Below are 15,539 nucleotides of genomic sequence, written 5' to 3'. Positions count from 1 at the left end.
CATATTATATTAACTTACAATGTGTTCTATTGTTGTTGTGATGTTGTTTTTTTGTAATCTTTCGTGTTAATAGACATTTTGCTTACCTTCACGTTAGTGTATATTGTTAAAAATGATAAATAGGTAATTTCATTACTAAATCTCACTGCTTTTATTCATTCACTAAAAGCCTACTACTCTGTATTATATTTATATATATTCACTAAAAGCCTACTACTAGTACTCTGGTAAATCAGAACAGTTTTTTTCTCTCACGTACATTGATTTCCATTTTTTGTATGTAATGTTTTTCTTATTTATTTACTTATTCGTTACATTTTTAATTTCAGATTTATCAAATGATATATTTACAAGGTATAGAAGAACAAAATTTTGTAAAGTTTTGTGAATTTTTTGAAAACGTTTACTAATTATTTTTTTAAAGAAATAATATTGAAGTTTCAAAAAAGGGTTTACAACGTTTGTTTTTTTTATTTTTTCTGTATTAGCAGTATGCTTATTATTAGTATTTTTATTAAATCTAAATAAAAAAATTTAGTAGTTAATTTTTTGTTTAAACATCTGCTAGCTGATAAGTTTTTTTTTTTTGTTTAAGTCATAAGATTATTGTATAATTTTTTTTAAAATGACAGTTTCTTATATTTAAAAATTATTTGTGTGTGCTATTTAGAGTAGAAAAAAAATTATATAGAAAAGATCAAAATCTTAAAGATTCTTTTAAGATTTTTTTGTATTACTTTTAATTAAAAGTGAAGAATAAATGGATGATATTAGGCTAGAAGCAGATATTAGTTTAGAAAATGGAAATGTTAATAGGCAAGTTAATAGTCGCAGAAATGAAAGAGATTAGCTTAGGCGAGATAAAGTTAATAGTCAACTAAATACTAGATATGCTGCTAGATACGAAAGAATGCATTGTACTTATTTAGGAAATTGAATTTTATTTGTCAGCATTGTGATGCTGAGAAATTTCTTAAGGAAACACACTTTTTATGTTACTATAATGGAAAGGTAGTTTTGTCGCAACCTTCACCATTTCTACAAGATTTACAAAATTTTTTTAAAGAACATTATGCAGATTGAAATGCCAATCTGAATTTTTTAAAAATATACAAATTTATAATGCCTGTCCTTTTTTTGCTTCATTTAAAGCTAATGCAGTTCAATCCATGAATCGTGGGCCGCCATATTTTAGAACATGTGGTCAAGTTTTTCATCACATAGGTAATCTTAGGCCAAATCAAGATGTTCCGCCGACATATTGTCAACTATACATCTTAGATCCACTTGCAGCAGTAAATTTTAGAATGCAACAACAGTGGTAATGATCTTTGCTAAAATGACTTAATGTTTCGATTGCAAACTATTATTATTGAAGAAAACCTATTTGCTCTTGCATATAAAGACATGTTGAAGAGGAAGATGAAGAAATTCGTTGAACAACTATAGAAAGTTGCTCTGAGTCAGTTGTAAAATTTTCTTTATTTGAAGGGCAAGATAGACGTCGCTATAATCTCCTTTCACGTAAAGAAGTTGCAGTTGTATTAGTTGGTGAATTTGGAAATGGTGCTCCACCTGCTTCTATAGGAATTTGTTATTTACCCAAGTGGTCATCCTCTTAAAATTATATCAAGTATGTCTGACAACTTAGATCCTATGGTTTATCCTCTATTTTTTCCAAAGGGTCATGCAGGTTGGTATAATCAATTGATTCACAAACCTGAACGTGCTGTATTGGTTATAAATCATGTTACATTATTTCAGTATTGCAATTATAAACCTTCAGTTAGACAGTTTTTTTCTTCACTCTATTACGGCAAAAAAGCTGTTTCAGCAATATGCTGTTGATGCGTATGTCAAAATTGAAGGCCAGCCCCTTGCTTTCATCAGAAATAACCAAAACAAACTGAGAAGCGAGCAGTATGATGTCTTACATGAACATGTAAGCAACCTTGAAAATGATCATAATGTTAGACCAGGGCCTGTTGTAGTTTGCCATCAACTTATGTAGGAAGTCCTAGAGCTTTAAAAGAAAACTTTGAAGATGCAATGGTTATAATTAAAAAGTATGGTAAACCAGATCTTTTTATTACTTTCACTTGCAACCCAAAATGGCGCAAGATAACTGAAAATTTATATCCAGGTCAGACAGCAAATGATAGACCTGACTTGGTTACTCGATTATTTAAATTCTTTTTTTTTAACCGCAGTTTTCACCGCGAATGGACGTGTTTTAAGAGCTTATTAAAAAACTTATAATAATGGCGAAAAACTTTACATCAGCGCAACTTAAAAAATCCTTGAAAATCATGAGAATACAATGATGAAAATTTTAATGATCGGATTGAAAAAATGGAAACTAAATTTAACAACTTAAAAGATAAAAACTTTACGTTAAAAAAAGAATTATCGGAGGTACAGAAAGCTGTCGAATTTATAAGTAAAAGCTATGATAAAATAATAATTGAGCTTACAGAATTAAAAAAAACAGAGTCGAAAAAATCACCAGGTAGAAGTAATATTGAAAATGAAAATAATAACATAAAAGAGAAAATAGCAGAACTAGAAGACAGAAACCGTAGAAACAACTTGAGATTTTTTGGAATTGAAGATAAAGCTAATGAAACCTGGGAAGATCAAAAGATCAAAGAATTCCTTAATACAAATAAGGTAAGTTTGCTAAAATAATTTATAATAAATTAATTACGCGTGACCTATAATTATAAAGGAACTCTTTTAATATTCTATAATCAAATTTAAAAACAAAAATGGATGACTACGAATCCTTTACTATTAACTTTCATGATAAATACCTAAAATAAGATCTTAATACAGATCCAGATGTCAACTTTTTTTAATGATGTGAACACACGTTGTTCTTATCTTTATCCCAACAAGTTAAAAGAATTTCTAAATAAAAACGCTACTAAAGATCAAAAAATCAGAATCCTTCACATTAATATTAGAAGTCTAAATAAAAGTTTTGAAAAGTTTTGTGATTTTTTAGATGAAACTGAAAATATTCTTAATATAAATTGCTTAACAGAAACATGGATTTCTTCGAATGAGTTTAAAAATAATTTTATTTTCCATCTTCTACGTTTTGAAACAATTTTGTTAGAAAGACAAACAAATAAACGGGGTGGAGGAGTTCTGATTTACGTTAAGGAACACATTGTACGTAACATTAGGAATGATATGTGCGTTTCAGACAGTGATAAAGAAATCGTAACTATTGAAATTTTAAACAATAAAAAAAAGTATTATATTAAGCTGCTGTTGAAGACCACCAGATAATGCGTTTGAAAATCTTAATTTCTTTTTACAGCGTACCCAGTAGGCACAGCGACGTGACAAAAACGTGAATTTCACGTTATTTTGGCACGTGACAATTAGGTGACTTTTTGGTCCCCATGAAATGACCAATTCACGTGATTTATGGACGTGTTTTTCACGTTACTTTTGGCACGTGATATTTAGGTGACTTTTTGGTCCCCATAAACTGTCAAAAAGACGTGCTTTTTACGTTAATTTTGGCACGTATTATTTAAGCAATAATTATGTTTTATAATTACAATTATAAGTGTTTGGATTCGTGTAAAGAAATACGTATTAAAATACATGGTTTTATTAGTCAGTATATTAGTTCTTGACATAAAAATTTTTAATTTGTAATAAAAGCTGCACTTTTGTTAAAATATCCTCCTTATATCCAATAAGTAATAAGTACGAAGTCGTAGATCTGCAACTTACGAAGAGCACGCTTCAAACTTATATATCTATTCTCCCATAAAAGCACGCTTCAAACATAATCTAACGAATCAGTCGATATTTTCTTCTATAAGAGCACGCATCAAACTTTATCTAATGAATCAGATTTAGCTGAAAAGAAAATTATCTTAAATAATAATATGATTATTTAATAATTATCTTAAATCACAAACTTTTAAAACAAATCTTACTTTGAGAGTTGCTAACTACTTTTGGCAACAAGATTTTCTAGTGTGTTATTTGTTTTCTTTTATCTAAATCATTAAATAATTTTAAGAAAACAATACTACATACAGTGTAAAAAAATAAAAGTCATTTGCCTTCTAATTTTATACTCTGATTGCTAAAAAAGTAAATAAGTATTTAATAAAAAAAGATGTAACAAAAAAGTCGACAGATGATTAAAAAAAAAAGAAGTACATAATAAAAAATACAAGTTTAAAAAAATATTTTTTATCTATATATATCTATATCTAATATCTATCTATAGATTTATCTATATCTATATCTATATAAAGTTAATAACTGATAGGCGTGATTAGAAAAAGACCTGTACTCACCTTATGTGATAACATCTGTGTACTGTGATAACATGATAACTTGTTTTCTTCGTTTTCCATCTTCTTATATTTGCATCTGTTTCTGCATTAACTTGTTCATACATTAACTCACTAGATGCAAAGGTGACAGCCCACAAAGTTTCTTTAAATGAGTAATCTACAAAGTTTTGAACAGCATTAAATGTCATTTTAGAATGCACACAAAAACTAAAACAATTTATATAAATGTAATAGTTATCACATAACCACAAAGCATTATAGTGGGGATTTTATATCATGATTTTCCTTATCCATGGTCAGATTTTCACCTTGAGGCTACTTTTGCTGTGGAAACATTCACCACGGCTAAGGAGCCTCATCTACCCCTAATTATATATAATATATTAAGTATAAAACTAAAAATATGTATAATAAAGTATTGTCAAATTAGGTCACCAATAAATACAGAGTGCTAAAAATTCAACTCAGAATCAAGTTGCATTCTCCAACACGATATGAATTAAATCAAATTCTTACTACAGAGTGCGATCACAAAAGAAGACAAAAAGAGGGAAAAGTGAAATTTCTCAAACTTTAAAAGTTAAAAGGTTATTGGGTCTTACTACAGAATGATATTCCTAGGCAATAACATAACAATACCATTGGGTCTTCCTAGTCAATAATATTTTATGCAGAACTTATCATTTGTCATGTAGCTTAATAAATTTAATATTAAATAAGTTATAATAACTTATTTATTATCAAATTAATTACATTAACAAATTTGACAGTCTAAAATAATATACAATAGGGTAGAAAAAAAAGTATACCTTGTAGTAGGGTTTGATCTTTTGCGTGTTGCAATATGAGAATTATCTGCCATAATGTTACAGAATTTTGAACTAAGCTTTATAATATATTTATTAAACCTAAATTGATAAAACTTAGTTTTAAGTTAATATGTTTGGATAAAATATTATATATGTTACATTTTATTTTAGTCAAAAATGCATTGCGACGTTATAAGATATCTTACGCCCTACTTTTTAAATTAATTATTATAAAATTACAATGCAAAATAATTACATTATTATAAAAGTAAAATAAAAAGTAATTACAATAAGAAATATATAAACTACATAATTCATGTAATCATTATATTTAAAATATCCGGAAAAAATTCGGAAAAATCCGGAAAATATCCGGAAAAAATTCAGAATATTTTCCCCCTTATTTTTCCCTTAATTTTGCATTCAGCCAAGTTGTTTCTCAATATTTTAAAAACTTTTCTTAATTATTGTATAAATGATGACTAAAACAACATAAAAACAAATAGATGAATAATATATACTTGTTATATGTTGTAATATAAGTTGTATGTATGGAACTTGTAATATAAGTTGTATGTATGGAAAACTTTTCGGATATTTGGAAAAAGATAAATTTTAGAAAAATATCTGGTATTCCGGGAATATCCCAAATAAGATAATCCCTGAAACTAAATTATAAAAAAAAGTAAATAAAGAATATCTTTCCAAGTTTCTAATCACAGGTTTTTATTATGAATAAAAAAAGTTCCAAAATACACAATATTTTGGCAACGTAACATTCACGTTTTAATCAAGTAAAATTGTCACCTGGACAAGGTCACCTAAAATATACATGATTGAAACATGAAGAAGGAAACGGGGTAAGAGCAGGCATCAAACTTTATCTAATGAGTAAGTCAATATTTTCTCCAATAATAGCTCACAACACCAAATTTAGCTAAAAAAAAACAAATAAAAACTTTAATAATAATATGAATATTAAATAATTATCTTAAATCACAAATTTTTAACACAAATCTTACAAGGTGAGTCACCAACTGTTTTGGCAACAAGATTTTCTGGTGTTGCTATTTCTTTGATCTAAATCATTAAACAATTTTTAAAAAAGCAATGCTATACTTGAGAGAAACTTGCTTTACATATTGGAAGGTCGTCAACATTGAAAGATAAGTAAAATGCAGTTTCAAATACAATAGCATCATAATTATCTTTTTGTGGGGAAAACATCAAACAAATCCGCGTTAATAACCTGTTTTATATTGTACATAATAACAATAGTAATAAAAGTCATATAATATATATAATAAAAATTTTTATATAACTCGAATATATATATATTAATCATATAATATTCAAATAATATAAAAAAAGGAAATAAACAAGTATTAACCCTTTTTAACAAGTAAAGCACGAGATCAAGATGTCATATATTATAAAAAGAAATCGTATTTAATAAATATATATACATATATTAATAATAAATAACATAACACATTTATTTATTGATATTATCTTGGATAAATTCTTTAACCTTGTTGATAAAAACCAAATAAAGAAAGAAAATCTATTTTGGGTTTTTATCTAAACGACTCTTGAGTAATAATGTATGCAGAAGTTCTAGAGACATTATTATTGCTCAAGAATCAAGAATAAGTTCTGCTAGAACTTATAATTTGTCCATGTAGCTTACTTAAGTTAATATTAAATTCGTTATAACATAACTTATTTCGTACTAAATTAAGTAAGCAAAATGGACAAATTGGCCAGTCTAAAATATTATATTATAAAGTAGAAAAAAAGCATACCTTGTATTTAAGTTTAACCTTATTAGTGTGGCAAATAGGGACGGCAAATAGGGTACTAATTTATTTAACTTAATATGATATAATTTAGATATTAGATATTACAACTTAAAATATATTGTTCTTTTTAAATTTTTCTGTTTTAAATGCATTGCGTTAAAAGATATTATATAGACCAATTTTTTTTTTTTAATTATGATAATAATACAATAAAAATTAATTATATTATCATAGAAGTAAATAATTATAACTAATATAATGAATACAAAAACTATACTATAAAAAAATAATTAATATAATAAAAAATATTATTTCACATTTTTTATGCCAGTTTTTTTTGGGAATAAAAAAAGTTCCGAAAGACGAGATATTTTGGCACGTAACTTTCACGTGACTTTCACGTAAAATAGTAACCTGGACGAAGTCACCTAAAATACACGTGATTGAAACGTGAATAAAACGTTGCGTGCCTACTGGGTAATATCATTCACAAAGGTAGCAAAGAAAAAAAATTGCTTTTATAATTGAAGGTTTCAACATGAACTGTTTAATTTATTGTAAAGATAAAAAAGTAAAAAGTTTTTATGATGAAATATTTATGGCAGGAGCTCTTCCTTTAATTAATCGCCCTACTAGAATAACCAAAACTTCAACGACGTTGATTGATAATATTTTTACAACAGATATTTATAATAAGAAATTACAAAAATGGAATTATAAAAACCGACCTATCCGATCATTTCCCCATTTTCTTAAAATTCATACTGTATCCTCTAATAACCCCGAAAGACAAAATATAATAAAAAAACGTGTCTTCAACGGAAACAATATAAAATCCTTTCAATATCAATTATCAATTCTGCATTGGAAACATATTAACTTTAGTGATGACGCAAATACTATATAATAAGTTCTTTGATACTTTCTTCTCAATATACAATGCAAACTTTCCACTTTGTGAACAAATAACAAAAAAAAACAACCTTGAATAGTCCATGGATTACCAAAGGACTTAGAAAATCCTCTAAAACCAAACAGAAACAATATATAATTAAAAATAAAATCAGATGAAAACCAACAAAAATATAAAAATTACCAACATTTATTTGAAAAAATTCGTAAAAAACTAAAAAAAAACTATTATTCAAATTTAATTAGTAAATTTAAAAACGACTCAAAAAATACTTGGAGAACGTTGAAAGAAATAACATGAAAACAAAAAACAAATTCAAACTCCCTTTCTAAAGTAATTAACATAAATAAAACAAATAAATATGAACCAAACGAAATTGCAATCGAGTTTAATAAATATTTTATTGATATAGGAACTATATTGGTAAATAAGATTCCTATTACGGAAAAAACTTTTAGTGATTTCCAAGAGCCTATAAATAATTCACTTTTTGTAGATAATTTATATTCTGACTTATCTTTTGATGAGTTTGAGAGAGCATACAAATCTCTCAAAAGAAACAAAGCTACGGGTGCGGACGACATAAATGGCAACATAGTCATATATTGCTTTGAAAATTTAAAATATATTCTTTATAAAGTGTTCAGGGCATCTATACAGCAAGTTGTATTCCCAGACCAATTAAAAATAGCTAAAGTTACTTCAATAAGCCAAGACGGAAAAAAATCAAATAACTACTAATTATTGCCTTATCTCAGTTCTTTCAACCTTCTCAAAAATTTTAGAAAGAATTTTATACAATAGAACATAGAATTAACTTAATCTAAATAAATTTCTATATAAAAATCAATTCGGTTTTAAAAAAAATTGTTTAACTGAACACAGCCAGTACACAGTTCATTCGTGAAATCTCCAATTCATTTGGAAGATCACAATATACACTTGGTATTTTCATTGACCTATCAAAAGCATTCGACACGGTCGATCACAAAATTCTACTTAAGAAACTAAAATTATATGGAGTTAATGGCAAATTAATAAAATGTTATAAAAGTAACTAGACAAACAGAAAACAATTTGTTTTCTACGAAGATTATTTTCAAAATGAAAAATTAATTGACATATAATGTGAGGTTCCACAGGGTTCTATTCTAGGCCCACTTTTGTTTTTAATTTATATAAATGATTTGAATAAAGCTTCTGACCTTATGAGTATCATTTTTGCGGACAATACTAATTTATTTCTGTCAAATAGTGATATTTATGAGCTTTTTTTATATATGAATAAAGAACTCAATCACCTCTCCAACTGGTTTAAGTGCAACAAGTTAACTTTAAACATTGACAAAACAAAATGGATCCTTTTACACTCCCTCGCAAAAAAGCGTTTTTCACCATAATATTTACCTAAATTTTTTATTGATAAAATTGAAATAAAAAAGGAGTCGGTCACAAGATTTTTAGGCATTTAAATTTATGAAAATATTACATGGAAGTATCATATCGACTTTATTTCTACTAAATTGGCCAAAAGTATTGGAATTCTATATAAGGTCAGATATTATCTAAATAAACAAAATTTAATTCAACTCTACTACTCATTTACTCATAGCTATATAAATTATGCCAATATTGTTTGGGAAGGTAACTTTTAAAAGTAAGTTAAGAAATCTCTACCATCTTCAGAAACACGCAATGCGTTTAATATGCTTTGAAAATTGTTTTTCTCATTTTAATATTTTGTTTAAAAACGTTAAAGCACTTAACGCTTATAAACTAAATGTCTAAAATATTTTATGTTTTATGTTACGTTGTAAAAGTGAACTACCATTGTTCATTTTTAAAGATCTTTTTACCCATAAAGCTATAAACAAATATACTTTACGAAATAACAATTTATTAATTGAACCCTTTTGTGAAACAAAGTTTAATCAATTTTGCATAAACTATCGAGCACCGTATTTATGGACAAAATTGTTATTCCAAATTTTGATTTGTCAATTACGTTTTCCGTTTTTAAAACTAAATTAAGAAACTTTATTCTTTCTACTGACAATATATATAAATATTTTTGAAATGTAAATTTATTTTCTGTTTTTGTTTTTTCTACATTGTTAATAGTTATTAAATCAATTGTATTTTTATTATATTATATATACATGTTTGATATATTTTATATGGTTCTGGCGACAAGATCTTTTGGATCGTCTTTCAGAGACTACGTTTATATATTGTTATACTAAGATTAATAATTGCAAACTAAAAAAAAAAAAAAAAAGTTTCTCTTGTGGTTTTTTAATGCTGGCACATGTTTACGCGTTTTTTATTTATGAATGCAACAACTGACTTCTATTAAACATTTTTAATGACTTTTCATTAAAACCTTTCTAAATAATTTATGGACTTAAGCACAGATTTAAATTATCTTGATCTTTTATTGATTGGAAACAGTTTTCAATGTTGCATGACTTTTTTCATTATAAATTACAACATCACTTTAAGCTTTATTAGTCACATTGCTCTTTGAGCACATCCACTAATTCGATGCAAGTTTCAGCTTCATATAAATTTTACTAATCGTAATGAAAAGCCCATTTCTAATTTGCCAAAGACAGTTACCGCCAGTTTACAAAAAACATGAAAACAGAAGCAGTCAAATATTTCCGGCAATAAATTATGCCCAATTCTAAATTGTACAGCCAATTTAGTCTGCGCGGATTTTGAGCGCACACTAAATCACGTCAGGAAAAACTTAATATAAACTATCTTTTAAAGCAAATAAAAAATTCCTATGCCTTTAGGAAAAATAAAAAAGGTTAACTATCGAAAATTTATTTTTAAAAACGTACACCTCTAAAAGGTCTAAAAGCTTTGGAGGATAATAAAAATCTGGATATTGTAAGTTATTAGATAATCTGTCATGTCAAAATAAGGATATGTAAAAAGTAACTTGACAAAAAGGAAAAAAAACAACTGATTTTTGTAGCATGTTTTTCACAGTATAACAAAACTATCGGTTATAAGATTTCTACAAAAATATTCTTAAACCAACGAAGGGAGCAATGCTCCCCCTCCCCCCTCCACCTTAGCCTCTAAGTTTTTTCTAAATAATACATCAATTTATAATTTATTTTAAAAATTGTCCGTTTGATAAAGATCTTAAATCGTGATGATATCATACTTAATAAGAATTTTATGTCTGCACTGTGGTTACACTGATTTTGTCGAGGTGATAATATTCATATATTTTGCACCAAAAAGAAGATGATCTTCTATACCGTATAATACGTTATTTATACATAATATGTGGTCCGTATTAATACTGAAGCGTATTACTGTGGTTTTTGTTTACATCCCAAGAGAACATAGCTACTCTTGAGTTCTTAATAAAAGGGTGAGTGGGAATAAAAGGGTGGTGGTGATAATTTTAATCAATTTCTTATAAAAATAATATTTTTTTTTAGTTTTGAAATAATAAGTTGTTGTCGTTAACAATTAAAAATTAATAAACGGGGCCGGGGTCTTAATAAGCTTAGGATGAGTGGGAATGTTTCCAAAAATTAATAAACGCCCTCCCCCTTCCCCCCACACACTTTGGATTAAGGACTCGAGAGTAGTATCATATAATCTGTGGTATTACCAATTGAATCGATGTATACAAAAACGTTCTAAGTCATAAAAACTATTTTTAAGTCATACAACTTTAACTATGTATAACACATATATCTATATATATATATATATATATATATATATATATATATATATATATATATATATATATATATATATATATATATATATATATATATATATTAGGGATATGACTTTTTAATTTTTTTTCAAATAAAATGATTCCTGTATCATTAATCGATGAACTTTTACCTAAAATCATGAAAAAAGGCCCAAATAGCTTTCTGCAACAAAAAAAGGTCATCCCCAAAATAAAAATTTGATTTACCATTTTTATACATTCATTTTTGACCGATGTTTTAATCTTAAGCTTAATTCTCAGCTTAATTCTATTTATTTCATTATTTTGTTATGAATTTATAAATATAACGCCACACGTTACCATGGCAACGAAACGGCCGTGTGCCGGCAAATACTTGGAATTGTTATGTGATGACGTCATTGTGTTACCACGGTGATATAGACGACTGTAACAGACTGTAGAAGATTATAGAACTTAGTAGAACATTCTGGAAGCTCTAAATAATTATATAAGCGAGCTGCTGTCAGAGCTCAGTGTTGATAATGTGAATAGTTCTATGAAGTACTCTGCGTGTAACTGAGCTAATAAGGAACTACTGTAGCGAACTAAAGACGCTGTAAGTGTACGAAGTATAAGTAGTTATAGCATTATCGTTAGGATACGGACTGGATTATCGAACTGTTATCAACATTGACTGGATTATCGAACTATAATTGGATTACTATACAGTTAAAGTATTTTATTAATTAAACGACTTTATTAAACGGATATTTACGCTCAGCTATCCGTAAAGTCGTAACAATATTATATGATATCTCACAAGAAAAGTCATACCACAGTAACAAAGAACAAGAAGACCTGGACTAAAAATTTGGTGAGATTTCAAGAGTCACACAGAAGAAGAGGAAGCGTGGCTGTAGAAGAACATTCACTCGATGAAAAATCCAGAATACCACTTCAATTGCAGATCGTAGGAAGATACCAGTTTCTCGGAGCATATGTTAAAGGAAGAAAAGAACGAATAGACCAAATTTCTAAGGAAATTACAAAATTGTGGGACAATAAACTGAATTTTCCACGTGTGTCTGATCAAGTGATAAGAGCAAAGCTTATGAAGGTGCTGAAGGTCTATGATGAATGTGTCAAGCGTGGAAAATATGATGTTCTCAATGCATTATTTGACATCACGAAAGTGAATGGCCAGTGGTTATCCTCGGAAGATAAACGTCTATACCACCTACAAAAAGAAAGTAAAGGACAGGTGGGGTACTCAACAGGACAAGTGGCAAGTAAAGAAACCATTCACCCTTCCAAGAGAAGGAAAGTCCAGTCTGGAACAGCAATACCTTCCACATCACAAGTCCTGTCTACCACAGACAGTGGTACTGAATCTGAAAACTGCAAAAGTAAGAGTGAAGATGATGAAGACGACGACGGTGATAAAGACGATGATGAGGACACTCAGAAAAAAACTAGAAAGCACTACAAAAGTAAATTTGCTGTAAGTATGGTTACATCAAGTGGAGTTTCCACAAAGAAAGCTGCTAAAATATGCAATGTATTATCACAACAAGGTATTGATATTCCAACTCCAAGTCAATCAGCAATTTACAAGTCCATATTCAAAGAGGCAGGTAAATTAAAAAAAGAAATGATACAACAACTTAAAATGGAACAGTGGTCCTTACACTTTGACGGCAAACGAATAGATGATAAGGAATATCAGGTAGTTGTACTTCAGAATGAAAGAACTGACGTGAAACTTGATGCACTGCGTTTAAAAGATGGCAAAGCTGAGACTGTTGCTGAAAAAATTGCCAAACTTATTGATGAATACAATTTGTGGAATTCAAATAAGATGATCATTACTGATACAACAAACGTCAATACTGGGAAGAGAAATGGAGTTGTTGTGAAGTTGCAACGTATGTTTAAATTAAAGGGTGTCACAATACCACAATTTATCGGTTGTCAGCATCACGTACTAGACAGGATTCTCCGTCTGGTGATGGACGAAGAACTTGGGGGTGATACCAAATCTCCAAACATTGAATACCCATTTGTGTCTGACCTGTTGAATAAGTATGATGAACTGAAGCATAAGTTTGTGAATGGAACTGTAGAAATTCTTGATAAATCAGGGTGGAGAGACGATATGAAGTTTTTGTACCATTTAACAAGAGTGTTTAGGTTCTATGAAGAACAAAGAAACTTCCCTCTGATTCACTTTCAGAACATTCCTAATATGAGCAATGCCAGATGGAACTCAAGAGCCATTCTCGCCATTCTGGCGTTCATTCTTATGCCTGAAGCGAGAAAGAATTTGGAGAAGGTTTGCAGGTTCATTTCATATGAGTGGGCAGAACATTGGTTTAGTAGTCAAAAGTACAATGACAATGACTTCAAGAATTTATCTGATGTATTGAAGCCTTACAAAAAGGCATTGCAGTCATTCAAAAATCACTGGAAGAAAGAGCCATCCGTCATCGACATACCACGAAGTAATCAGATAGCTGAACGTGCAATCAAGGTGATGCAAGACCTGTATGCTTCCTGCAGAAAGAAAGACAAACTGCAACTTCGATTCATTCTAAGTAATAAGCGCTAGACTCTTTATGAGACGTGAGCATCATGTGACCCATGTACTAAACACAGTAGGCCTATAGACACAGACAGTTATGTATATTGTTGTACTAGACGCTTTGATACTGTTAATTTTGTAATACTTGTATAATTATATATCACATAATGTTTTTTGTTATATCACAGTACATGTTGCATAAATAAATAAAATAACAACAGGAGTATGACTCTTACAACATCTTCAGCCTTTAATATTCATTTACTGTACAAAAGTGTACCTATTGAAAATTCGATTTTTTGGTTTTGGGGTGACCTTTTTTCAAAATATGTCAAAATGAAACATCTATTCGTTCTTTTTACATAAAAGTTCATTGAATTACGATACAGGCCTAGTAGGTTGCAAAAAAGTCATATCCCTAATATATATATATATATATATATATATATATATCACAAGTTTTGATATATTTTTTAACAAATCTAATATTTAAAGATGCCTAATAGCACCCAGATTTTTTTTTTAAATTTATTAAAGTAAAAATTTTGGATTTAATAAGTTTTTTCTCGTTCCCCAAAAAAATAGTTTTTATGACTTAGAACGTTTTTGTTTACATCGATTCAATTAACATACACTAAATATTTAACCATGATATAAAGTAGGTTGTGATAATGAATAAATATAAATTGTATTAATATTTATTACAAAACTTTATTATATTTTGCATTTTGTTTTGAGTTTATATGTATTTAATATTAATAAAAACTTATTTATGTTAATATAAGTAAATGCAATGCGAAAAATGAAGTTACTAACGATATTTATCCGAATTCGAGTAATTTAAATGTCGATATCAAAAAACTATCAAATTTTCCAGATCTACCTGAATGTCTAAAAGCAATTTAAGACCAGAATAGTCAACCACCAATTATAAGTAAATCAATGAATGCGTGTAATAAATTTATCATCGGCGTTGGTTTCTACTTTGTAATAAAAAAAGAAACTCTAGCAAATTCAAATAAAGTTACTGATACTATGAAATATAAATTGTTAGAGATGATATTCCTAAATCGATTGCACTTTGAAAAACATAAGTGGCTTACTTATTCTGAAAATAAGAACGGATTGTTCTGTAAATACTGCGTGTTATTTTCTGATAAAGATGGAAAAGAATAGGCTACACCTTTATATAGCGATATAAGTCCTTAATCGTTTTACTATTTTGTGCACAAATGCATGCATTTTTTTTTCATGTTTGTTTCTATTTTTCTATTACTAGCAAATATTGGCCAAAAACATGTTTTTGTAGATTGAAAACACGGTTTAGGTCGAGAATAAGCCAAAATCAATTAATCAGTTTGGCTTTGCTGCATTTTCACAGGCATATT

General features: G+C 28.2%; 1 long non-coding RNA gene across 2 annotated transcripts; it reads right to left on the bottom strand.

Moving 5' to 3' along the window:
• Window positions 1-3,612: 3,612 nt before the first annotated feature.
• LOC136074772 (uncharacterized) lies at window positions 3,613-5,413 on the bottom strand. 2 transcript variants are annotated; one of them, XR_010635415.1, is made up of 4 exons: window positions 5,141-5,413; window positions 4,332-4,488; window positions 3,963-4,114; window positions 3,613-3,882 (listed from the first exon to the last, which is right to left on the bottom strand). It is a non-coding gene; the product is annotated as an uncharacterized LOC136074772 (long non-coding RNA). The 2 variants fall into 2 exon arrangements; XR_010635414.1 differs by having other exon boundaries at window positions 3,963-4,025; window positions 5,141-5,272.
• Window positions 5,414-15,539: the final 10,126 nt, after the last annotated feature.

This window comes from Hydra vulgaris, chromosome 01 (genome assembly GCF_038396675.1).
Source record: "Hydra vulgaris chromosome 01, alternate assembly HydraT2T_AEP".
NCBI classification, from domain to species: Eukaryota; Metazoa; Cnidaria; class Hydrozoa; order Anthoathecata; family Hydridae; genus Hydra; species Hydra vulgaris.
Note: the sequence above shows the minus strand (reverse complement) of the source record. Positions and strands in the feature narration are given on the sequence as shown.